General features: G+C 39.5%; 1 protein-coding gene and 1 long non-coding RNA gene across 5 annotated transcripts in view; one reads left to right on the forward strand and one right to left on the reverse strand.

Annotated features, from left to right (window-relative positions):
* The window catches only part of GRM8 (glutamate metabotropic receptor 8), a 717,908-nt gene that overhangs the window by 317,514 nt on the left and 373,921 nt on the right, over positions 1 to 26,473 (forward strand). The gene's annotated exons all lie outside the window — the stretch shown is intronic.
* Positions 16,445 to 16,892, reverse strand: LOC311629261. The gene is made up of 2 exons (XR_014796177.1): positions 16,760 to 16,892; positions 16,445 to 16,701 (listed from the first exon to the last, which is right to left on the reverse strand). It is a non-coding gene; the product is annotated as an uncharacterized lncRNA (long non-coding RNA).

Genomic DNA, 26,473 nt, shown 5'->3' on the forward strand with positions numbered 1-26,473 from the left:
CATGCCTACCAGCATGGCTCAGGAAAATCTCTCCACAGGAGCGCCATACTAATCAGGCGAGGACACAGGGCCCCGAGTCTTTTTCTTATTGCCTCTGTGGATGGAAATTCTACACTCATCTATGGCTTCTAGTCTTCTTAAGTAAGAAACATGGAAGTATGTTATAAATTGCAAAGACTGATAAAAAGTGTCATTTCATTACTTCCCAAACAAGCAAACTTGTCATTTTCCTCCGTAAATGTAAACGTTTTCTTACTATTTAAAGCTTAGAGGGGTATAGAATTCTGCTCTGCCCAAGAGGGCTCTAGTACATATGGCTATTTAAATGTGTATAAAAATCAAATACAATGAAAAGTGCAGTTCCTCAGTCATACTAACCATATCTCCTGTGCTCAGTAGCCACGTGTTGCTGGTGGATACTGGATATACACTGCAGCAACAAAACAGGTCATGATTGCAGAAAATCCTATTGTGCAGCACTAGACAGAATACAGAAGGTAGTATTTCCTGGCCTGTTTGGCTCAGGGTTTAGAGCATTGACCCTTGAACTGAAGCATCCCAGGTTCAATTCCAGTCAAGGACACGTACCTTGGTTGCAGGCTCATTCATGGGCCCTGGTCAGGGTTTATGCCAGAGGGAACTAATCAATGTGTCTCTCTCACATTGATATTTCTCTCCCCCCCCCTCTCTGTCTGTCTCTCCCCTTCCCTTCCACTCTCTCTAAAAAAAATCATTGGAAAAAATATTCTTGGGTGAGGATTAACAAAAATGAATGAATGAATAAAATAAAAACACACATGCCTTTAAAACAAAAAGTAGTGTTCCCTTTCAAATGAGGCATCATCCTAATTAAATCACTTTGGTTTTGGGCGATCTTATTTTGAAATCATCATCTTCATGCTCATAGAATAAGTAAAATATGTCTCTCCCCCATACCTCTCTTGTTTACTTTCTGTATTTTAAACAAATACACTTGGTCATGTTTCTTTCCCTCCTGCCCCCCTCATATCTGGCTTCAGTTCATTCTTCCAAAGTGGGTATGTGTGAAAGCAGCTGCCAGAGCCCATTCAATGTGTCAGTCAACACTTTACCCATGCCACCTTTCCAGACTGCTTTCTTCAGGCAGCCTTTTCTGACCTACGGAAGGACCCTCTGAGACAGTCAGACTGGGCCTGAGCCTCTACATCATCCTCAAATCCAATAATTCAATTGTCCTTAAAGGCTCTCACACTTTATTGTGTGTGTGTGTGTGTGTGTGTGTGTGTGTGTGTGTATGTGTATATGTTTTCCCCCTGGTATGTATTTGTCTATTATTAGAGTCGACCTCACATTTAGTAAACATTTAATAAACATTTCAAAGATAGTATTTCGAATTCTACTCAATAAATCATTCCAGATGACCAATTCTGTGTATTTTTCAGGCCACCAAATACTTTCACAGTGTCTTGCACATTTCAACAGAATATTTGCCCAGTCATATGTAACAGAAATGTGATAGTCGTTCTCTAGTTTTTAAAGGTCACAACAAGCAAGATGGACTATCACGGTTGGGTACTATCACTGAAAGTCAGTGAGCAGAAACTGGACTGTTCATTCATTTATTTATACTCCAACAGACGTTTATTCACCACCACTGAGAGCTCACACTCAACGCCTTTAACTCAACCCTCAGGGCACTGAGGGTTGAGTTAAAGGCACATCTTTAAGAAGCCAATAAGCTAGTTATGAAGATGAACAGCTAAGTAGGCACTACAATGCTCCAATTAGAGGTTTTTAGTCTCTGTTGATGGAATTGTGAATGAGCAATAGACATTGGAGGATGTGGAGTTAGGAAAGTCTTCTGAAGGAGTGGATCCTCTGCTTGGAATGAGTCTTCAGGACAAGAGATGTTTAGGTGAAGGCTTGTAAGAGCATGAACTTTGTGGGTGTTGCATGGGTGTTGTGTCAATGGTGAGTAATGAAACTGAAGACTAAGTTAGAATATGAAGAGCCTTGCATGCTATGCCATGGAGTCCCAATTTTATCCTGGAAACAAAAAAGGTACTTCTGAAATTTAAGCAGAGGAGAAGAAATCACCATCAAATTAATATTTTAGACCACATATGGTGCCAATCATTGAAAGGGAAGCAAAAATGCTACAGGAAAGGTTACTATAATCCAGGTAAAGGCTTAGGAGGGCTTGAAATGAGGCCATGCAGGGGAGACAGAAAAGAGTGGGCAGATTTAAGAGGGATTTTGGGTTTGAAACAATGGGACTTAGTAATACATTGAATACGGGCAATTAAGCACAGTGAGAAGTCTAGGATAATTACCACGTTTCCATCAAAGATATTGTGCAAAGATTTCTCCATGGGTGAAAGACCAGGTTAAATGATATCCATAGTCCTTTATAAAACTATGGGTTAGAATAAAAAATTTTATTAACTGTCAGAATTCCTGACAGCTTCCTTTAATCATCATAATATATAATAAAGCTAACACCAAATATTGACAGAGTATGGTAGGATATCCTTTTTTAGATATTACCTTAGAAAAACATTAAACATCCTATCTAATAAAAGAGTAATATGCAAATTGACCGTGCCTACACTACACACACAAGCCATGGCCACAAGCCAATCAGGAGCGAATATGAAATAAACCCAACCAAGATGGCTACAGCCACAGAGTGCAGGAGGGAGGCTTGGGTTTCACTGGCAAAGGAGAAAGCCAAGCTTTCTGCAAACCCAGGCCTCCACTCAATGCTACAAAGTTTCAATTATAGAAGGTAAATAAATTCCAAGAGAAATGGCTGCTGCCACAGAGCAAGCAGGAGGCTTGGCTCCACTCCAGGCTACAAAATTTCAATAAATCCCAGATACCAGGGCCTGCACTTGGGTCACCAAAGGGGAAGGGGGTGCTTGGCCAGCCTGCAAACCACCACAGGCCCCTCGCCCAGGCTGCTCCATGCCCCAAGGGAACCCCTACCCCGATTTGGGACACCCTTCAGGGCAAACCAGCTGGCCTCCACCCATGTACCAGGCCTCTATCCTATCTAATAAAAGAGTAATATGCAGATTGACCATCACTCCAACACACAAGATGGATGCCCCCAGGTGGTCAAAGATCCTGCCCCCTTGTGGACACAAGATTGCCACCACAAGATGGCCAGTAGGGAGAGCAGGATGGGAGGGACCAGGTCTGCAAGGGAGGGCAGTTGGGCGCGATCAAGCCTGCAGGGGAGGGCAGTTAGGTGTGGCCAGGCTGGCAGAGGAGGGAAGTTGGGGGTGACTGGGCTTGCAGGGAAGGGCAGCTGTGGAGATCTAGGACTATAGGGGAGGGCAGTTATGGGCAACCAGGCCTGCAGGGGACAGCATTTAGGGGCAAACAGGCTGGCAGAGAAGTGGTTAGGGGGTGATCAAGCTGGCAGGCAGAAGCAGCTAGGGGCAGTCAGAAAGGCAGGCAGGCAGGTGAGCAGTTGGGAGCCAGCAGTCCTGGATTGTGAGAGAGATGTCCGACTGCCTGTTTAAGCCCGATCCTAACTAGATAGAGCCTAAATGAGCAGTCAGACATCCCTCAAGGGATCCCAGATTGTACAGACTGGGCTGAGGGACCCCACCTATGTGCAAGAATTTCATGCACCGGGCCTCTAGTACTAGTATAATATTCAGTGCTGGCAAGGCTGCTATACAATCATATATTGCTCGTAATAGTATGAGTTGGTATAAATCTTTTAGCAAACAATTTTATGGTAGGTATCATAAGGAATGAAGCATATCTATATATATAGAAGCCAAGTGACCAGAATGACCAGAACAATCTGTCTCTATGATACGCACTGTGGTGGCCAACCATCCCGATTGGGCCATGATCAGGCCCCCCCTCCCCTCAAACCTCCCACAGTCCCTCCTTCCAGCTAGCCCGGCCCCTAATTGCCCCCTCTTGCCCCTGATAAGCCCCCCTCCCCGATTGGAGGTAGGGCTGGTTGGCCAAATGCACATGGCCCCTCCCCTCAGCTGGTCCAGCCTGATGGCCGCCATTCCAGTGGGCCTGCCAGACCCCATGATGCACGAATTCCTGCACTGTGTTTTTAGTATAAATATATTCACCTTGCCAAAAGGTTATACCAAGGATATTCTTTAAAAGAAGTAAAGAGCTTATATCAAGAAAGTTTGCATTATAGTGGATTTGAGACCTGTGAGGTATTAGACCTAAATGTTCAAGAACAAGGAGAAGAGTAAGTAGATCGGTTATATCAATTCTATGAAAGAAGTGTAGCTAAGAACATAATGACTAACAGGACTGCATAGGGAACTAATTTGTGCTATGACTTAAACCACACCTTTTTGCTGAAAACCCAGTGCTCTTTCGGTTGCTTCTCTTGGAAATCACATGAAGAACATTAATGACAAAATGCTCAGTGCAAAACCAAAAACATATACAGAGTATATGCACATGAGTAATAACTGGTAATTATTGGTTAATGTGGCTAAAGAATGAAATAAATCATAAATTTTTAAATGCTAGGATGGCAAAACTATGGGCAATATTCTTTCCCATCTTTTTCTTTAGGCGTTCTCTTTATGTTTTGTGCTATGATGCCACAATGATATTTTATAAAAGTAAAAAATAACAAAACAGTGTTCTTTTGGTTTTAGAATTGTATTGTTCAGCTTTTGCACAAGACTGCTTGCTATTATCTTCCTAATTTAGGAGAGTTAGATATTTAATAATAGAACACACATGCAGCAGTGCTAGCACTGCATTCTGCTTTCTAAAAATCTACTCAGCACAGATTTCACAGAAGCCCACCCACACTTTTTCGGCTATTTGAACTATTTAATTTTTCACACTTTTATGCCCATGTGGTGCTTTAGCATCCCTTGCAAAAATAAACTGAATACTAACCATTCTACAGAAAAACAGAAGACATGTGAGCTATGAGTTCTAAATATGACGAGCCCCGTATTATTTTGGATGTTTTTCATGGTGAATAACCAATGGCAATCCAGAAGATGTTCCTATATTTGAGACCTTGCAGCTGTCTGACAGCGACACCACTAGAAATTACTAAGAAATGGCTCCTTTTCACCCAGATGCCATAGCCCTTTTCTTCTCTCTTCTTTGCTCACGTTTCTCCTTTTCTCACATAAATTGTAACCTTGCCTACTTAAGCCCCACAGACCTTTGCTGGAGACTTATTTTCCTGGAGTAACATGAAGTCCCATTTAAAAAATATATATATTTTATTTATTTTTTACAGAGAGGAAGGAAGAGGGATAGAGAGTTAGAAACATGGATGAGAGAGAATCATCAATCAGCTGCCTCTTGCACACCCCCTACTGGGGATGTGTCCACAACCAAGGTACATGCCCTTGACCGGAATCAAACCTAGGACCTTTCAGTCCGCAGGCCGACGCTCTACCCACTGGGCCAAACTGGATTCGGAGCATTTTTTTAACTATAGATTTGGTCCTTATAAAAGGCTTTGACTTTTTTCCTCCCTCTTTTTCCTCATTCAGCTTCTCACATCAATCGGAAGCTCCGAGAGGCCCCCATGTCCATTAATTTCCTTTGTACAAAGTCATGTCCAATTAGGGCTCAATAAGAACCATGTTCTTGCTGTCATCATCAAAATCTGCAGAGATCAGTAACTACTTTTTTTCCTAAAATAATTAAAAAATATGAATCACGCAGATGGCTTTTTATAGCTGTGGGGGGAGAAAAAGAGGCAGGAAAAAGGATATCACCCTTGTGAGTGCTGTGGATAGGAGTGGGTGAGGGTGAGAAACCTGTTACTAGAAACCTATGTAACAACCTTCTTTCACATAAATCACTCTGGCACGCCCAGGAGAGGGATTTTACGGTGTCATCCCTGTTTTACAGTGAATTCCTGCCAGAAAAGGCTTTATCACTATTGGAGTTACACTTTTGCGTTCCATGATTGTTCCCAATTTTATGCCCACGTGGTGGTGTTTATAAAACTCATGAGATTTCAATGAATATTTATTTGGTAATAAAATGATGGGATGACTATGAATCTTCTACCTCTTATTTCTTTCACCACTGGAATGCCAGTTTCCCTGATAATCGGGCGTCCAGTCTCTCATTCCCCGTGCCTGGTGCTGTACTTGGTGCGAGGCTTTTCTCCCCAATACCGAAGCTCGATTCCCCTTTCTCCTGTGTCAGAGCTGAGTGCGAGGGGCCTCTGCACTCACCACCTGTTCTAGAGGTAGGCACCCATTTTGGGTTGGGAAAGAAATCACTGCAAATCTTTCCTGGAAAACCATGAGATACAAATAAATTTCCAGTGTTTCAGAGTACAACATATATTTTAGTATACCTGTAGATATATTAGAATCATATATTATTGAAATCTGTGATTTTTTTTCCAAACAGGACCCAGCATTTACATTCTGGAAGAATTAGCTGAAATATCACCAATGAGCTCATTCATGAAACCTTCTTATATCTGCTGAAAGCATCCAGATGGGGCTTCAGGCCCTATCTGGATGGGTTTGGTTGATATCACTTGTGTATTTCCCACTCTCACCCTCTTCTCATATGAAATAGTATAGCACACCTACCAAAGTTTCTTTAAATTCCTATACCTGACAGATACAATAAGATACTAGAGTCACCTCCATCAATGCACACATCTCCAAATATCACTTTTGATTCCTGTCTTCTGTCCACGGAGCTTCATTCTTGTGTGGTCCTTGAAATGCTCAAATAAGATTATCTGGGTGATAATTATATACTTATTCTCATAAGAACTCATTTTTTAAAATCTAACAATAAACATTGCATTAAATTGCAAATAGTATCCAGATAAAGTATCAGTTGTGATTTTGTTTAAATAATATATCTTTTAGAATATTAAAACAAAATGCTTATATATCCTAGGAGAATCTTTGCAGATTGGGATGAAACAAATTATGGACAGGTTAGCTTCGACTGAGATGAAAGCTGATGCTTTAAACCCCACAACATAGATTGTTATGTTATTTTTATTAATTATTATTTTTGTCAAAAGTACATTATTGTCTAGGTTTGACTCTAAAAGGACTAAACAGACACATGTAATGTCACTTAAAAAACAAATAAAGCAAACAAACAAAAACCTTAATTAGATAAGATAATGCAGGGCCTAAAGATGTAGAACATTTTTTAAGAGAAACCCAGTTACAGAGGTGCTTCTCTGAACAGATAGGATTAAAATCATCTTGTCTGACCGTGCCCTGGGATTGAACCTGCTACCCTTTGGTCCATGGGTTGATGCTCTAACCACTGAAAAAACTAGCCAGGGCTCCTTCCACTTTTGAATCTTGATTCCCTAGAACTTTGTTTTCAACTCCTTTAGTTGGTTTTCTGTTTGTTGTTGTTGTTGTTGTTGTGTGTATTTCTACTTGTTTATGCTGCTCTCCTGAATGTATAGCTTTCCTCTTTATGGTTTTCCTACAATGGAAAGTGATGACTTTTCTTTAGGATGAATTTTATTTTTTCAGAGTTTAGTTTGACTGAAAAGAAAGAAATAGCAATTGAATTATCAGTTGTTAAAGTGCGTATCTGTATTTTTGTGATACCCTGTATTTATTATTAATGCATCCTCAAACTCTTATAGAAAGTACATATTCTTTCAGCACATTCAGACATGTCAAACTACCCATAAGTTCTCTTTTTCCCCCCTTGAAGATATTTCTGGAGTTTTCTATTCTGCTCTAATCTGGACTGGAGAGCTTATAGACCAGTTGCACAGCTGACTTCCTTTCACCATCACTTTGAGAAGTCTCTTTAACTTTCCTATGTGGGGTTACCTGCTACCTGGGTTTTGAGCCTTCTTTCTTGTTATCTTTTTTGTTTAGATGGTGTACATCCTTCCGAAGCTTTCTAAAAAAGGATGCATGATTGCATGCCTCTGTTTCATTTAGTTTCTTTTCTGGTGATTCTTCCAAATCAAAACAACAATGAGGCTGAAACCGGTTTGACTCAGTGGATAGAGCATCAGCCTGCTGACTGAAAGGTCCCAGGTCAAGGGCATGTACATTGGTTGCGGGCACATCCCCAGTAAGGGTTGTGCAGGAGGCAGCTGATCGATGTCTCTCTCTCATCGATGTTTCTAACTCTCTATCCCTCTACCTTCCTCTCTGTGAAAAATTAATAAAAATATATTTTAAAAAAACCACACAAAAAAAACCACCAACAATGAGGTACCATGTCACATCTGTCAGAATGGCTATCATGAACAAATCAACAAATGACAAGTACTGAGAGGATGTGGAGAAAAAGGCACCCTTATGCACTGTTGGTTAGAATGCAGTCTGGTACAGCCACTGTGGAACACAGTATGGAATTTCCTCAAAAATTTAAAAGTGGTACTGTCATTTGATCCAGTAAGCCCCCTTCTAAGAATATATCCCAAGAAACTAGAAAAACCAATCAGAAAGGATATATGCACTCCTATATTCATAGCAGCACAATTTACAATAGCTAAGATTTGGAAACAGCCTAAGTGCCCATGCCACTTTTTTAATGGATCAAAAAATCGTGGCACATCTACACATTGGAATACTATGCTGCTGTAAAAAAGAAGGAAGTATTACCATTTGCAACAGCATGGATGGATTTGGAGAGAATTATGCTAAGTGTAACAAGCCAATCACAGAAAGATAAGTACCACATTATCTCACTCATTTGTAGAATATAGTGAACAATATAAACTGATGAACAAAAACAGATCCAGAGATAGAGAAGCATCGAACTGACTGTCAAACCTGAGGGAAGGTAGGGGTAGGGGGAGATGGGGGAGGGTAAAAGATCAACCAAAGAACTTGTATGCATTCATATAAGCATTGCCAATGGACATAATCATTAGGGGGGTGAGCATGTGCTGGGGGTGTGGGAGTGGCCAGAGAGAGGTCAATGGGGGAAAAGTAATATTGTTATAGCTATGTACGGGCCAGGGTTACTTGAAATATTAGGGGACCACTCCATAAAGTATATGATTGTCTAACTACTATGTTGTGCATCTGAAACTACTAGCAATACAAAATAATATTGAATATGAACTATAATGGGAAAAATAAAAAAAGATGGAAAATTGTATGTTATATGTTTTCATCACCATAATAATTTAAAAAAAGAGTTTGAAAAAATAAAATAAATGAAAAGGGTGCATGAATAACAAATATATGAGAGGTTGTGGAAAAAAGGGAACCCTCATTCACTGCTGGTGAGAATGTAGACTGGTACAACCACTCTGAAAAGCAGTCTGGAGATTCTTCAAAAAAAGTAAGACTAGAGATAGCATATGACTCAGCAATCCCTCTCCTGGGTATATACCTGAAATATTTGAAATCATGTTTTTGCAAAGATATATGCTCCCCTACGTTCATTGCGGCATTATTCACAGTGGACAAGACATGGGAACAGGCAAAGTGCCCTGTGACAGAGGACTGCGAAGATGTGGCTCATAAACACAATGGAACACTACTCAGCCACCCAGAAGGGTGAAATAGCGCCATTTGCAACAACATGGCTGGACCTCGAGAACATTATGCTAAGTGAAATAAGTCAGAAAAAACTAAAAACCATACAATTTCACTCATAGGTGGGATATAAAACGGAAACTCATGAACACAAATAGCAGTGTGGTGGCTGCCAGGAGGAAGAGGGTGAGGGGGAGGATCCTAATATAAGGTGACTGGAGAAGATTTGACTTTGGGTGGTAATCACATGGTACAATATACAGATCTTATAGCATAGAGACCCACACCTGAAACTTACATGTTCTTGTTGGCCAATGTCACCCTCATCAATTTAATAAATAAAATTAAACAAATTAATAATGTGCATGGGCTGTAAATATATTGTATATTTTAGGTTTCTGCATATTCAAGATGTACTTTATTCTACTCACACATTGGTTTAAAATTTGGCTGGTTATTTGTTTGTCTCTAATAAAAGTCATTTTTTTCCTTATCATTTGGAAGGCATGCTGTATTTTCTTCTGAGTGGCAGTAGTATCCTTGAGAATCCTGAAGCCATTCTGAACTCTAATCTTTTTTTGTAATCTGCTTTCACTCTCAAGTATTTTAAAATTTTGTGCTGATGTTTCTTCATGTGATCTTTCCCCTTCTTCTTCCTCCTCTTTTCTTTTTGCTAGGCATTTGATAGGTATTTTTAATTTAAAAACTCATGCTCTTCAGTTCTCAGAAATGTTTGTTTATTTCTTTGGTAATAGCCTTGCTTGATTTTCTTTGAGGGACTTCAAAGTTTGAATGTTACACCTCCTGAGTGAGTCTCTAATTTCATGATGACTTTTCATTTGTTTTACTTTCTGAAATACTTTTTCATATATCTTCTCTATGGAGATAATTTCTACCTTCTTATCCTTTATATATATATATATATATATATTTTATTTATCTCCGATAGGAAGGGAGAGGGGGGGTGATATAGAAACATCAATGATGAGATAGAATCATTGATTGGCTGCCTCTTGCATGCCCCACAGTGGGGATCAAGCCTGCAACCCGGGTATATGCCCTGACCAGAAATCAAACTGTGACCTTCTGGTTCATAGGTTGAAGCTCAACCACTGAGCCATGCCAGTTGGGCTCTTCTTATCATTTTTTAATGTCCGGGATCTCTTTCTTGCTCTCTGAAAATCTATAGCCTTCCGTTCTTGTTGCATGGCCACAGTGTCGTCTCTCTGAAGATATGATAATTTTAAAGTCATCTGCTTACTCTGGTTTCTCTCTCCTCTGAGTTTATTTCTTCTTCTAGGTGTGACATGAAGACTGTAGTACTGACATGCTCTTTGGAAGCTTGGGGACTGTGGCACTGTTCTGGTGGCTTTACTTGAAAGTGAGCAGATAGTCACAGTCATTTCATTGAGAGACATCCATAGACGAGTGTCAGTAGGTTATTACCCTTTGGCCAATTTCTGCAAAAAGACTCTTCCAAATGCTTGCTTGGGAAATTCCCGTCATGCTGCTGGGTAATAAGCAGCGAAGTGGGGTTAGGAGCTCCTGTTCAGCATGAAGGCTTTCACTTTATAGGAACTAACTAGTCCTCAGCTGTGTGTGTTGTCTTTGAATTCCTTCTCTTAGAGAACGTGACCTCTGACCTGTGCAGAGGGACCACAGATGGAGAAAGGAAGGGACTTACAAAGATTTTCACCCACTTCTACTCTGAAGCCCACTTTCTGGAGTCTCTGGGGCCTCCGTTCCCAGGTCCTTTGTGGCGTTAGGCGAGGTGACTGCTTTGCTTCTGCAGCCTCAGCTCATCCCCATGGTCCCTGGGCTTTGGTTTCAGTTTTTTCTCCTCTGGTAAGTCAGCTACCACTGGGCCATCATCTGCTTTTCAGCTTTCAAAACGCTGATGACTTTTCTTTCTGTTTCCCCTGTTTTCTATTCAACAATGTAGTTGGGCGTTTGGGAGAAGCCGGAGGTACACGAATGTGTTTTATTCTCCATGCTTAACCGGACTCTAGTCCACGCAGCAGTTCTGCTTCTGCTTCTGCTGTTTTATTCATGAAACAGGACAGAAGTCATGGGAAGGATGCTGTGGTGGCTTGTCACCATTTCCTGGTTTTTGAAAAGGGTGGAGAAAAGGACAGAAGGAAAGGAAAGTGGAGTAGGGAAAGATATCTGAGAGGGGAATTTAACGATGAGGGAAGGGAGGCTATTATTGAATAGAGTAATGAAATGTATTAAAGGACAAATCAGCATGGAGATGCGTGCATCTTCATGCCTATGCCTAACCCTCGCTCCCATTGTATTTTTATTGGACTAACCAGGAACTACAGTGCTCCAAAGAACTGGTGTCCAGACCCCAAGCACCGGACTGAGGGTCTAATTCTCTTGCAAAAATTAGTTTTTAAGTTTCCCTTCAAGCTCTGTCTAATGAAGCCAAGTTTCATAATTTTGAATTGAACACATTTTCTTGTGTGTCTTCTAAGCTCTTAAAATGATTTATTGCATTTTACATGATGTTCTATTTCCATATTAGAACTTACATAACTCACAGTGCTCACGGGAGGTAGTGTCTGTGGTACATTCATAGCAACACAAAATGTTGAAATTTCAAGGAATCTTAAGATCCTCCTGTCTAGAACACTTCTTTTTACAAATGAGGAAACAGAGCCATGGAGGCCATGTCCGCCCAAGGTCAGGCAGAGGAAATGTGGGCGTTGATCCAATGCGGGGATGAGAAATATGTCATACCACAAGCAAACTTGTTGAAAGGTTAGAACCAGTGATCTGGCATATTATTCCTATTTCAGGCTTTTTTAACACAAGCCATACTGCTTTTCATGTTGTAGCTGTTCACATGTTGTGTATGTTAAGATCTAATGCACTTGTAGAGAGTTTGTGTTTTATTCAGAACTCACTGCATGAACAGAAATTATAGAAACCACATCACAGAAATTTCTGAGGTAACAAATTGTTATCCTTTTGTCATTTGTGGTTCTGATCTGTTTTCATTTCTTGTGTTTGGATGGTGTTGGGATTACTGAAAGTTTAATGTTCTTTCTAGAACGTCTTTCAATAAATGATATGATGTAACAAAGAACGTTATAACATACTGCCAAATTTCCTGTGTCACTGAAGATCTAGAAGTTTCTTGGTTTTAGCAAGAGTGTTCGATAGTGAATACCGAAATGATATGATTTTTGCCCTGGCTCAAGAATAGGAATAAAAAATTCAAAAAAATGTTTTCACAAGTTCTGACATATTTTAGCATGAAATAAACAATGCCATTTGTACAGCTGTTTGATTAGCTATGATTAAGATTTATTGAACCCAACTGAAATCCTTTATTCTTAGAACTGATGCTTTGCTATTTCTCCTTCAATAGGCCATTTTAATGGTTACTTATATTTTTTTCTCTGTCTTCCCTTTTCCCCAGGGTGAGTTGTTTGTTTCCTATTGTGGGAAAGTGAAATTAAATCCCCTTTGTCACATAAATTGCTGGGTGTTTACTACATAATATTTAAAGTATTATAGGCAATCACATTTTCATGGGAAATACCAAACATGTCTGCTGACTTAGTGCCAATTAGAAATAGATTTTGCTGGTTTCTGGTTTCTGGCTAGCTAAAGCAATCCTAGCCCACTTCGGAAGTGTTTTCTGACTTGTTGGTCCTGGTGTACATCAATGTGGCATTCAGTTACTTTTCACGCTTCTCTGGCCATGTATTCCCACAGTGACGGGCAGGAGCCGGTGAGTCTAATTCACAGTTAGGCGACTCCATTCTCTTGCTCCCTTGTACCTAGGCTTTCCTGGATTACGACATTTCTCACCTCAAATTGTAATATTCATTTATATATTGTGTGTTTTATTTTTGAGTGCCTCAAGAGCAGGGACCAGGTCTTCTTATTCATCTTGCAACTCCAGAATCCTGCAGAGCACTGTGCATGCAGTAAGAGCTCAGTTAATGCTCCCTGAGTAATTTCAGGCATGCCTGGGCTCATGGGAAATAGAAGCCTTCAGGACGCTCTTTGGAGAGGATGTTAATAAAGGACATTTTTGTCCAACCTCAAACAAAAAAAATTTTTTAATTGTTTAGTTTTGATGGTATAAAACATTTTGATTGTACTAGTTTACCTGTTGATACTATGTTGAATTATGTATATTCAGGGGATTTCATTACGTTGGAGACAGTTACTCAGAGACAGTAAGAAAGTACAATGAGTATACTTGGCTTATTAGGGTTAGACTCAGGAGGTCTGTACTTAATTTGCTCAGCATCACTAATCATCAGGGAAATGCAAATTAAAACTACAGTGAGCATCACTTCACACCTGAAAGGATGGCAATTATAAAAGGCAAACAAATAACCTTCCCCCCCCAAAAAAAAAAAAAAAATCCCAACTAAACAGCAAAATATAGTAAATGTTGGTAAGGATATGGAGAAATTGGAGATTTCAGACACTGTGAGTAGGAATGTAAAACTGTGCAGCCTTTAGGGAAAACAGTATGTAGGTCCCTCTAAAAGTTAAAAACAGAACTAGCATATAATAATTCAGCAATCTCGCTTCTGGGTAGTTATCAAACAGAATTGAAATCAGGATCTTGAAGAGATGTCTATATTCCCATGTTTGTTGCAGCATTATTCACAAAAGGCAAGATACGAAAACAACTCAAATACCCGTTTTTAAATGTGTGGATTAAAATGTGGACTACATATCAAATGGAATGATAGTTAGCCTTAAAAAGAAGGAAATCCCACTGTTCATGTCAACACAGATTAACCTGGAGAACATCATGTTAAGCGAAATAAGCCAGTCTCACAAGGACAGTATTGTCTGATTCTACTTATAAGAAATCTCTAAAATAGTCAAACTCATAGAAACAAGATAGAATTGTGGTTGTCAGGGGCTTGGGGGAGGGGGTTGAAAGATGAAGAAGAGCTAGATATTTGCTGTACAACATATAGTTAACAGTGCCTATAGTTAATTGTACAGTATGATGCAATTAAACATTTGCTAAGAAGTTAGATCTCATGTTAGGTGTTCACACACACACACACACACACACACACACACACACACTGATGGGACACACGGAAACTTGTTGAGATGATAGATATATTTATTATCTTGATTTTGGTGATAGGGTCATAGGTGTATGTGCAGACACATCATCACATTGTATACATTAAATATGTGCAGCTTTTATGTATCAATTTTACTTTAATAAAGGTGTTAAAATTTTAAAATAAAAGAGTCCTTTAACTAAAATTTAAGAAAGCTTGCTACAAAAAACTCTCTTCTCTTTTTAGTTCTATTTTGAATCCAATAAGTTATATATGTAACTATATTTTTAACCTTTTTGTATCTCAAACACATATATCAAACCCTGCAGTGGAAAATGATGTTGTATTACCTAGAAAAACACCACTAGTACTTGCATTTGCTTAAAAATTGAGATTTTAAAAGCTTTTGGTGGTTATTTTTGTTCTCTAAAGTCTATTTCTTAGTTTAGTTACTACTGTACATTGGCTGTGGTGCAATTCTTGCTTGAAATAGTTATTTAGCTAAAGTAAGAGTAATCTTTTCAGCTATACTTTCTTCTCCCTTAAATCGAGAATTCTAGCCTACTTTGCATATCTGTTGTATTTGCTGCTTTGAGTAAAGATCACCGATTAAAAGCCAATATCTGGACCACTGATATGTAAAATAAGATATTGCTCGCGTGCTGGATAGAAGAATGCGCATAGTTTGCAAGCTCTGATAGCTGCTATTGATACGCAGTTGAGTTTCTCATTTTCAGAAGGTATTGGCAATGGCTTTGCTGTGTACAGACATAGCATAGATGCTGAGGTGCTCTGGCTTTTTCTGAATGATGGTATTTGTAATACATGGATATGTGTATTACCTCTTTATTAGATCAATCCACTATATCATGAAACAGGAGGATCTTGCTCATTCACTTATCACACACCTAGTGAATGCTCACAGGTATCAGGCTTCACTGGACCCTAGAGATAGATATGAGCTCTCCAAAGATAGAGGCCTTCTCTGTATGGCTCCCTGTTGTGTGCTCTGCCTAAAAACTATCTGACATGTAGTAGGAGCTCAATAAATAGTTGTTGAAGAATTGAGAAAGGAATAGATGCTGTCAATGCCCTCTCTCCCCATCACTAAATTAATGGATGTGATTCTGTAATGAATTCCTAATCTGGAACTGAATTACTAATTTCTGAATTCATTATAGTAGGCAAAGGCTTACTTCAAAGCCCAGTACTACCTTTTTTGTTTTTTTAGTTCAAAGTGAGTAAGAAATTAAACAGTGCTCACTTTGATTTTAATAGCCTTGGACATAATAGTTTTTCCAGGCAATGAGCTGGAAAATATGAAATTTCTCTTTTCTCAGAGTCATATTGGACATTGGAGCATGTATAGGGAATTAGTTTTAGTTTTTGAAATCTTCCTGTCATTTTGGCCCCAGTATCTGAAAACCTACTCTGAAATGGCAAAACAAACAAATGAACTGACAACACAAAATAAAAAAAAAAACCCCAAACATTCCAAGAAGAGTTATTGGTGGGGTGTCCTGTGAGTCTCCACCTGTTGCTGGTGGAAGTGCAATTCCAGGAGCAGGGCAGGAATGAGAATTTCCCGAGGTCCCCAGGGGAAGATGAGCTATCATGGAAAGCTTTGTTGTTGATATAACATGAAGGGAGTTCTCCTCTAAGTTTCCGTCTCCCTCAGGCTCACCATGTAGAAAGTTCCGTTTTCTCTTCGGCAGGGTTAAGATCAAAGCCACTGCCCAGAGTCTTTGCTTCATATTAAAATCCAATCTGGTCCAGTATCTGGCTAGCTTAGCTTGTGTTCCCAGCTGCAGTCCATTGTGTGTGAGGCCCCCATTGCCATGGGCCTGTTGGACCCCCCGAAGGAGACCCCTGCCCTGACCCAGGATCAGCGACAACCCAGTCAAATGCAAGAGACAGCACTTGATGCAAACAGCAAGAGGATTTAATTCCAGCATGCTGGGACTTGACCTGTTACTCACGCAGGAGCAGCCAAGTCAAGTCCCGAGCAGAACTTCTTACAGGCTTATAAAGGCAAAAACCGCAAAGTTAGAACAAAGGACAAGGGGAGGGGGTCTTCTAGAAAGAGGGACAGGAATTCCTTGAGGGGAGGATAGACATTATCACAAGGAACAGGGTGGAACCGCCGCAGGACGTTGATACTACATCCAGTTTACTACCTCTAGGGGCTGAGTCTGGTGGTCTGGTGCTGTGTTGATAATACATCCAGTTTACTACCTCTAGGGGCTGAGTCTGGTGGTCTGGTGCTGTGTGGCTCATACCCTGTTTTTCCTGGGGCAGTTCTAAAGGTCACATTCTCACGGGAAGTCTGGGCTAGCAGGGGAATTTTTCTATATTATTTCTTTCAGCCTCTACAGGCCATGTGGCTTCTATGGCCACCTGGTTATGGAGGGAGGATGGACAAGTGCCCATTATGAAACAAGAGAGTGTAAGGGCAAGCAAGAAAGCAAGAGAATTCCTTTGTCTCAGGGTCTGAACTAGGAACTTAAACAATTAAGCCTTTAGGATTTCGGGCACTTGCTTGCAGTAGCTCTGCCTTCTCGCCATGATCTTTGTTCTGTAGACTAGACTGACAGGCAAGTACCTTCCCTACTCAACTGGACTTCACTGCACATGTGCCTGTCTTTCCCTTTGTTGGACCATTTCCCCTAGTGATTTTCAGGGAACGGACCAGTGGTTTCCCAGGGAGTGTCAAGTTGTTGCTTCCTGTTGAAGTGGCCCAGATGACCGTGCTTATAATGTCTGGCCTCCCCTTTGCTCTCTTCCTATTTTAATATTAGTTAGCTAATTATGGCAATAAATAACTGTTCTAAGAAACTAATCCAAATAAATGCAAATACACACCACACATTAGTAAAACTTATTTAAAACTAGTCAAGTATTCCTTCTCCAACAGTTCCTAACTCCACGTTTACTGTTTGACCCTATAGAGAATTCATGTCTTGCCCACCTCCAAAAATACGTCTGGTCTGGATGGTCTGCTGTCTAGCCTCTCCCCTCTATTTTTCTCTTTTCTTTCTTTACTCATGCCCATGACTCCTCAGAGATTTCCAGTTTTCAGGCTTGGGAAGAGGCAACACATTAGAAGTTTAGCTCTAGCTTCTAACTTTCAGCAGTTAACATCCCCACTGACTGGAATCTCTAGTAAGATTTATTATTCTACGAATTTGGGGAATGAAATTTGAGGTGTCTACAAAAAATGATACAGATGACTATTGCTTGGTGAAATTGAATTACCATATGAGGTTTATAATTTTTTATTTTAATAATTTACAACTAACATGTTTTCTAGGGGGGGGGAAGTGATCTGTTAAGCACTTATTTAATTCTTATTAATCTACTTGGAAGATATCAGTATTTTTTTCAATCTTCAGGTGAAGGATAGAAGCACAGAGAAGTCCCACAACTTACTCAGTCACATAGCCAATAAGTGAAGGGCCAGGATGTTGTGCCCCAGAGATGACATTTGTAACCACCATATCACTCTTCTTCTGAGCAGACACTTGGATCTGTGACAGCTATGGCTGAGTTAGAAAGCCTGGTATGCCTGGGCATGGGCCTTGGGAACCTATCCCAGCCCAGTCTGCCTCCAGACCATCATGATCTCTCTGAGCATCCCCATGGAGACGGGCAGGGGAGGGGTTCTCTGTGCCAGTCTTTTCATAGTGGATTGTCCATATTGCTGCTCTTCATGGGACACAGAAGGAAGTAGTAGTATTTGGCTCATGCTTCTGTAGCAGGAGCTTCATTCCCTCATTTCATTGCTTTTAGGGTCCCTTTAAGAGACCACATGGCTTTTGATAGGAGGAAAAAGACATGCAGTGTGTGTGTGTGTGTGTGTGTGTGTGTGTGTGTGAGAGAGAGAGAGAGAGAGAGAGAGAGAGAGAGAGAGAGAGAGAGAGAGAGAATAAGCACAGCTTTAAGTGTAATTGTCCATGTTAGAGATAACACTTTTTCTTTACTGTGATGTGTGAGAGAGACCTCTTTCACAAAGTGCACTTTAGGCTGATAAGCACACACTTTCATCATGTTATGCACTTTTTCTGCTAAGTCCCACTTGTATACCACATAAAAAGTGAAAATACTGTTACAAGAGGCGTGATTACACTTATTTGAACCTTAAAACAAATTTCACTCGACTATCCATAATAGGCCAATGACTTTAGGCCAAATTGTTATTTTACTTATGCTTCCAGAAAGATGGAAAGAAATTATGCCAAGGGTAATCAGGGTGGAGAACTGTGATTTGTAGTAAGAAATATATACTTGTTCTTTATCTCTGTGTCTGGCACAGAGCTCTTAAGACCTTTGGGATTTCTGAAGTGATGAGTGTGATTGAGCTGTATTTTGTTATATTAATAAGGCGACTTGGGAAAAACCCTTAGCTAACCTAAGAATGGGGCTGATTGCCAGGAAAACCAGAGGTAACAAGCTGGGGAGGAGGGTAGTCTTTCAGAGCCAGACCCCTAAAATGTGTACTCAGATGCTATACCTTTATCAATAGCATCAGATTGAGGTGAATTGTAGGACAGTTGGTGTCCAGAGAATTACTTGGTGAGGAGAAAAGCTCCCTCTCTCAGACTGGAATTGGGATCTAGACACTAAGAGTTTATGTGTTAACATTGTCTTGAAGAAAAAGACAAAAACTTGTTCTTTCATTGCTATTATCTAACGTTGCATTCATAAAAAAATAAATACTAATTGACTGGCTATATCACGTTTTTATTAGTTCAAAATCAGTCCATTATAAGACGTTTTTTTTTTTTTGGTTAGTAAAATTTTTTGACCCATCATTTTTTTATTTTATTTTTTTTTAATATATTTTATTGATTTTTTATAGAAAGGAAGGGAGAGAGATAGAGAGCTAGAAACGTCGATGAGAAAGAAACATTGACCAGCTGCCTCTTGCACACCCCCTACCGGGGATGTGCCCGCAACCAAGGTACATGCCCTTGACCGGAATCGAACCTGGGACCTTTCAGTCCGCAGACCGACGCTCTACCACTGAGCCAAACCGGCTTCCGCCATTTTTTTTTTTTTTTTTTTTTTTTTTTTTTTTACTAAAAGTTTAGTTATTCTCTTTAACAATGGATAAACAGCAAATTATTGTATGTTGAATTGTTGATGCCCGAAAATCAAAGTCTGTCATGCAGATCTATCAATTTATACAATCAGACTTGATCTGATTGACTTAGACCTTAACTTGACCAAAACTCTGAAAAAACTTGAGAGACAGGTAGTAATCATGCTGTTTAAAAGAAAATCGCATTTAATATTCTATGCGTAGCTTTGTAAGTAATTTCATTCTAAGACTTGAATTCTTGATTTTTATCACAGTTGGAACTTGGTGCCTTGACATTGTTTCTTATTTTATCTTTCTCCTTGGACAAATATTAATAGATATTTTGTTCTTAAAAATAAGTAACAACTAAAACATGATTTTTTATCCTTTCAGATTGCCTTTTCAAAACTTCTCTAAATACCAGGGAGTTTATGGTCCTGTTTTTCTTCTCTGAGATGGCTATCATTCCAGTTTGATACTATTTGTATACATTGCCTTTCTCTGTATAATTAAGTCCTCTTTGAAGAGGTGTTTTGCAATTAAACAATGCAGTTTTATCAGGGATTTAACTTACATTGTTATTTCAGAGATTCATCTTAATTTCTCTATAAATCTGATGCCCATTCAATGAAGGCCTTGTTGCCCTTGCCTCAGGGACTGCTCCATAGCCCCTGGAATGGTTACCTGGCTACAGAGAGCTGCCTTGAACAAAGTCTCTGCCCCCCTTAGCCAGACTGCCAACATCCAATGACTGATTGAAGTGCGGGTATAATGGCCCTGCCTTCCTGGTCTGATTCAGGAACAACTCTGGAGGCCATCCTAGCCTCAAAGCCCCTGGTGACCTTGGGTGTTTGTCTTTGGCCAAAATCAGCTGGCCATCTCCTCACCCAATCCTACTTTATTCCTCAGCCCTCCATAGGGTGGATGCCAAGGATAGTTATACATTTCAAACTCCTTCTAAGGGTCTGTTTCTGGGGAGTTCAATCTGCTACCGTATTGTCTCAGATTTTAGGTTCTAGCCCATTAATAATCTGTAGGGCAAATGTTTAAGTGAATCAGAATTTGTGGCTATTTCCACAACAAATATGCTTCTTAATAGTTGGCGCCATTAATAGTTTAATAGTGTTTGCCATTCTTTTATTCTTTTAAAGAGTAAATTTGAGTTTTCAACCTAGATTTTTGCAATATTGTGAATTTCCTTTGAAAGAGGACTTGGATCCTTTGGGTAGGAATTAGGAATTTGGAGAAATGGATGTAACTAACTTTTAATATTCTCTCACATTGAGATGGTCTCTATCTTATTGTGTTAACCAATAAGAGGTGAAATGTGAAATCTAATCATTTGTAGACATGAATATATAATATAATCATTATAGGCAATTGGCAAGCATCATTTCTCAGAACTTAAGATAGTTGATAATATACAAAAATGGTGAAGGATTTAAGAATATGATTTGTTGACAATCCCATGTATTAGATCTAATTATCAACTATCTCCCACCTCAGGTTTGGTGTTGGAGCTTATCTGGTCATGGTTATTATTATCATTAATAATTTTAATAATGATGTGTCTTTTTGTATAGAACTTTATATCATTTTACCCTTTGTAATTGCATTTTCTTGATGTCATGGGTGAGCTATTATGAACCTGTCACAGAGGTAAAGAAATTGAGGGATGAGAGACTAGTTCAAAGTCACACAGGACTCACTCTCAGGTCTTTTGGCTCCAAGTCTGTTCTCTTTCTCATTACAACACCTTTCTGCACTAGCAAACCAACGCATGGAAACAACCAGAGACATTGGGCCGCTCACAAGAGTCTCAGCTTTCTAAGGGTAAAAAAATTAAGAATGGAATTGTTTACTCATTTTCTTTTGTATAAAAAAGAGCAAATTATCGTGCCACTCTGTAGATGAATAAACTAAAGCCAAAGTGACATTCTAATTCATAGCAGCCTGTTAAAAACTATTTTGGGAGATAGCGCCCATTTCAATGGCAACTTCCTCTGAATTACCTGGTCCAATTTTTTTATGCCACTTATTTTTACAAATGTATTTACATGAATCTTTTTCTTCCCTACTTGCTAAAAGAAATTTGAAGGTAGGATTGTCTTATATCTATGTCTCTATCAGAAGCATCTATTACAGATCTTGCATTTATTAATTAACAAATATTTGTTGAAGTCTCTATGTAGCAAACAGTGGTAGGTGTCAGGGGTTTGGTAGAAAATGTGAAAGACAGGGTTCAGTAGTCATGGAGCTTATAGTTTAGGGTGAAAACAAATAACAAAATTAAAAAATTATACAATTATTGTGGTTGCTCCAGTGAAAAGATCAAGCGGAAGAAGAGACCTCAGAAAAGTCTTCCTGAGGACATATATTTATAGGGGCAATTAGAAAAGCTTTTTCATTTATTTGTTTATATTTTTGTTTTTTAATAGAAAAATGTCTTTTTTATTTTTTGACATAATTTTTTAACAAACTTAAGGTATAATATTTAATTTAATTTATTTTTTATTGAGAGTAGACTGGTTATATATATACTAAAGAAATTTAAGTCAGTTATATAATTTGCATGAGTTCTAAGTATCTTAATTAAGTTCCTAATTGTCAACGGAAGTACTATATTTATATAGCTATCAATTAGAATTACAAGGGATGGCCTGCTGGTTCTTCTAAATGAGTCTTTAAATTTGCTTTATCTTATTCATCAATTATTTGTACCCACTAAACCATTAAGCAACAGGTATAGTCAATTATTGATGGGCAAGAGGATGGAAAAGTCTAGACTTGAAGTCAAACTGCTCTAGTTTGAATCTAAGTCCCAGCCTCTTGCTAGTTGTTGATGTCCCCATTTCTCAGTTTCCACATCAGAAATAGGTAAGATGATGATACCAAGCATAGAGGTTGCTATTAGGGGTAGTGAGGTGTCATAGAGTGAATGAGATTGGAAGAAGTGATCACAGGTCTTGTAAATGTACCTACACTTACAGTGTTCAGTTGAACAAATGATCTTTTAATTATCATTAAAGAATCAAAAGGAAAAATATTTATATAGGCCAGGAATTCAGGAAATTCTAGATAGCAGTCAGTTATAAATTCCTCCATTCAACATTTTACCCCTATGTGCTAAGCTTTAAAATTTATTTCTTGCAGAACTGAGCACACCTGCAGAATAGGAAAGCTAATGTCCCTAGAATTGTACATGATCAGTACTCTTTCAGAATGAGATATGGAAAAATAGATGCAATAGACACGTTCTTCGATGGAAGGCAACTCCTCTTCCTCCTACCCACTCCAGGAGTCTAAATCAAGTCAGAAAGTCTCTTGAAAAAATTAAAACAATAGATAAAGAGCACTAGAGGAAAACACTTTTTTTTTTTTATTATTAAGCCTGAATGTTCAATTAAATTTCACTGTTTTTTTTTTTTTTTTTTTTTTAAAACAAACTCTAACAGTATATAATGACATCTTATGAAGTCATAGGACATTGTTTGTTACTGCATTTTTACTAATATATTTATGTTGTTATCTTTCATCATTAGAAAATTTTACATCTTTATCTGGCCTTTCTTATGTGTACCTCTTGTCATCCTAATATATAAAAAGCCCGGGGCCGCCACAATCAAAACAACCAGGATGGACAACAGAACAGCAGGTTGTGTGGGGTGACCAGGCCGGCAGGAGGGTAGTTGGGGGCAAACAGGCCTGCAGAGGGGGTCAGTAAGGAGTGACTAGGCTGGCAGAGGGGGACAATAAGGGTCAACCAGGCTGGCAGGGGGTAGTTATGGGTGACCAGGCTGGCAGAGGGGGGCAGTAAAGGGTGACCAGGCTGGCAGGGGGTCAGTAAGGCATGGCCAGGTTGGTGTGGGGGCAGTTTGGAGCAACCAGGCCAGCATGGGGGACAGTAAGGGGCAAACAGCCAGCGGGGTAGGGCAGTTAGGGTGACCAGGCTGTCAGGAGGGGCAGTTGGATGCAACCATGACAGCAGTGGGGGTAGTTGGGGTGACCAGGCTGGTAGGAGGGGGGGGCAGTTAGGGGTGACCAGGCCAGCAGGGGGAGCAGTTAGGGGCAATCAGCAGGCAGGCAGGTGAGCAATTAGGAGCCAGTGGTCTCAGATTGTGAGAGGGATGTCTCATTGCCGGTTAGGGCTGAGGGGATCTCCCCCGCCCCCATTCATGAATTTTGTGCACTGGGCCTCTAGTTTAATTATATGACTGCTGAGGACAGGCGATCTATGAATGTCTGTAGCTCCTGAAACTAGGTAGACAATGATCACTTATGAGTGGATTAATTGTCTTCCTTTTTGACAGACATGAAAACAAAAGGTGTGAATGAGTTTCAGGGCTAAGAAAAGAATCCTAATCTTCTAACTCCAATCACTTGAGAAGCAACACAGCCCATATTTAATAAAATACCCATCAAGCTCCAAAGAGCAAACATGTGGAGTAGGTTCTCCATAAGTATTTGTTCAGCTGAAGTGAATTAATTATGCAGTCCCCCTTTACTAAAAATTACAAATTGGCCATGATGACAAATCCTAGGTGAGGCAGAGGAATAAAAAAAATGTGAAATGGATCTAGACTGTAAATCTAACTTCACTAACAAAAATGTTTAATAGATCCTGAATGAATACATGAATAAATCATTGCATTCAGGCTAAAGTTTATGTCTAGATTGCCTGTTTGCTTCATATGAAATAGTCTTAATAAAAACTTTCCAGCCTTCATTTTTGCTGGCTATGAAGTCAGTAGTAATCTCAGAATGATACTTAGGATATGGCATCTTTAATGGGATGCTTAAGTAATCACAGCAATTTAATTAAAAGGGCAGTAATATTTTGAAGCAGCTATTGTTCCCTAGAGAGTGTTGCAGTTTTGGTTTTACATTTTTATAGTTACCTAATGCTTCCACTCACCACAGTTTTTTTGTCTATTGTTTATTTAATTTTTAAAGATATTAGGCATAGTTTTCAACTTACTGCTAAGCTATGTGATCACTCCTTTCCAGACTCATTCACTGTCCCCCTCTCCAAAGCTAGTGGGTTTTCCTAGCTCCATCATTCGCCTTTTCTTGTTGTTTACTTAAATGTTTCCTCTGAGTAATCTCTTCACTCCCAACACTTCAACTACCTACTGTGTCAGCATCTGACAAAATTGTAATGACATCTCCCTTCGCTCTCCTTAGCTCCAGACCCACATATTCAGTTTGATGTTTCATGGGTACTTCAAAGACAACCTGTCCTGAATCTAAATCGTGCTTTTCTCTTCCACCTACCTGCTCACTCCTACTTGAGTTTTTCCTACTTGCTTAATGATGGCACTGCATATACTGGTTCCAAAGGCCAAAACCTTGGAGTTATGCTTAGTGGTTCCTAATTGCTTCCTACTTAGATCACATCAGCACAACCTAAATGTATAGGATTTTCATTTGCCAATCCTACTTCAATAGGCTGTAAAACCTAGTACCAAGCACCACAGATTCTAACTCACATTCTGACAGCTCCATCTGCTGCTCCTTAGCTTGGATATCACTGTGTTTTCCCTTTGCCTGTCTCCATAAACTCCCAGCTGGGCTCATTGCCTCCAATTCTTTCCACTCCAGGTTGCCTGCTACAGCAGCAATCCTCATCCATTTTTCTTCCATAAAATTCATAGATAAGACATGTTCTTATGGGCTACTAAAACATTTAGGGAGGAACTTGAGAAGCATTTTAATCATTCATAATCTTCCATTGGCCTGCACAACTGTGCGTAATCTGACCTCTTATCTCACACTCACCTCTCATCTTTGTCTTACATTTCTCTTCCCATCATTTGTGAACTCCCTGGCTCTTCCCTGCCCTTTTCCATGTTCTCCTCTCCCATTTTCTCTCCTTTCTGACCTCAACTAAGTGATACCACTTTTGAGAGGCTTTTCCTGAATAATCCTCTATATTAAATTCACTTGCTCTTCCCCAAAGAACTTGCCATAATTTTTATTATGCGCTTTTTTTGGTTTTGTTTTGCATTAAGCCTGGCTCATGAACATTTCTAAACTTTGTGAAGTCAGAGACCATATTTATTATATTCACCATGACATCCCATGGCCCCCACATAGAATCTAGCAGACAGTGGGTACTCAATACATATTTCTGAAAGAATAAATCCATCATCTCAACTTTAATGGCATATCAGTAGTCTAGCTAACTACAGGCTCAGTCTATGGATTATGGGCAATTCCCACCCCTGAAGACCATGTTGTAAAGTTAGTAAAGATATTGCAGGGATAATTTTGACTGCTTTAACGTAAAGAAAAATAAATCTCCAGCTGAAACCGGTTTGGCTCAGTGGATAGAGTGTTAGCCTGCGGACTGAAATGTCCCAGGTTCGATTCCAGTCAAGAGCATGTACCTTGGTTGCGGGCACATCCCAGTAGGGGGTGTGCAGGAGGCAGCTGATCAATGTTTCTCTCTCATTGATGTGTCTAACTCTATCCTTCTCTCTTCCTCTCTGTAAAAAATCAATAAAATACATAAAAAATAAATCTCCAGTAATCTAGAATGTTAATTATTCATTATTAATATGAATGTTAAATCTGATCACAATACATTGGACATCTATTGTCTGGCTATTAGACATGCCCTCTTTGTTTGGTTACCAGAGATTTTTCCCCGAAAACATGAAGCCCATCCTGTAGTTCTCCTGCTTATGAATTTTCAGTGGATTCCTTAGAACTAACAAAAATGTTCAATAGGTCCAGAATGAATGAATGTTTTCAAGATAAAGCCCTAATTACTTGGCTTGAATAACAAAGCAATACTCAAGCTAGGCCTGGCCATTCTTTCCAACTTCAACCTCAGTCTATCATAGGCCATGATCAAGCAAGGTTCT

This window comes from Pipistrellus hanaki (assembly GCF_964339955.1).
Source record: "Pipistrellus hanaki genome assembly, chromosome: 10".
NCBI lineage: Eukaryota > Metazoa > Chordata > Mammalia > Chiroptera > Vespertilionidae > Pipistrellus > Pipistrellus hanaki.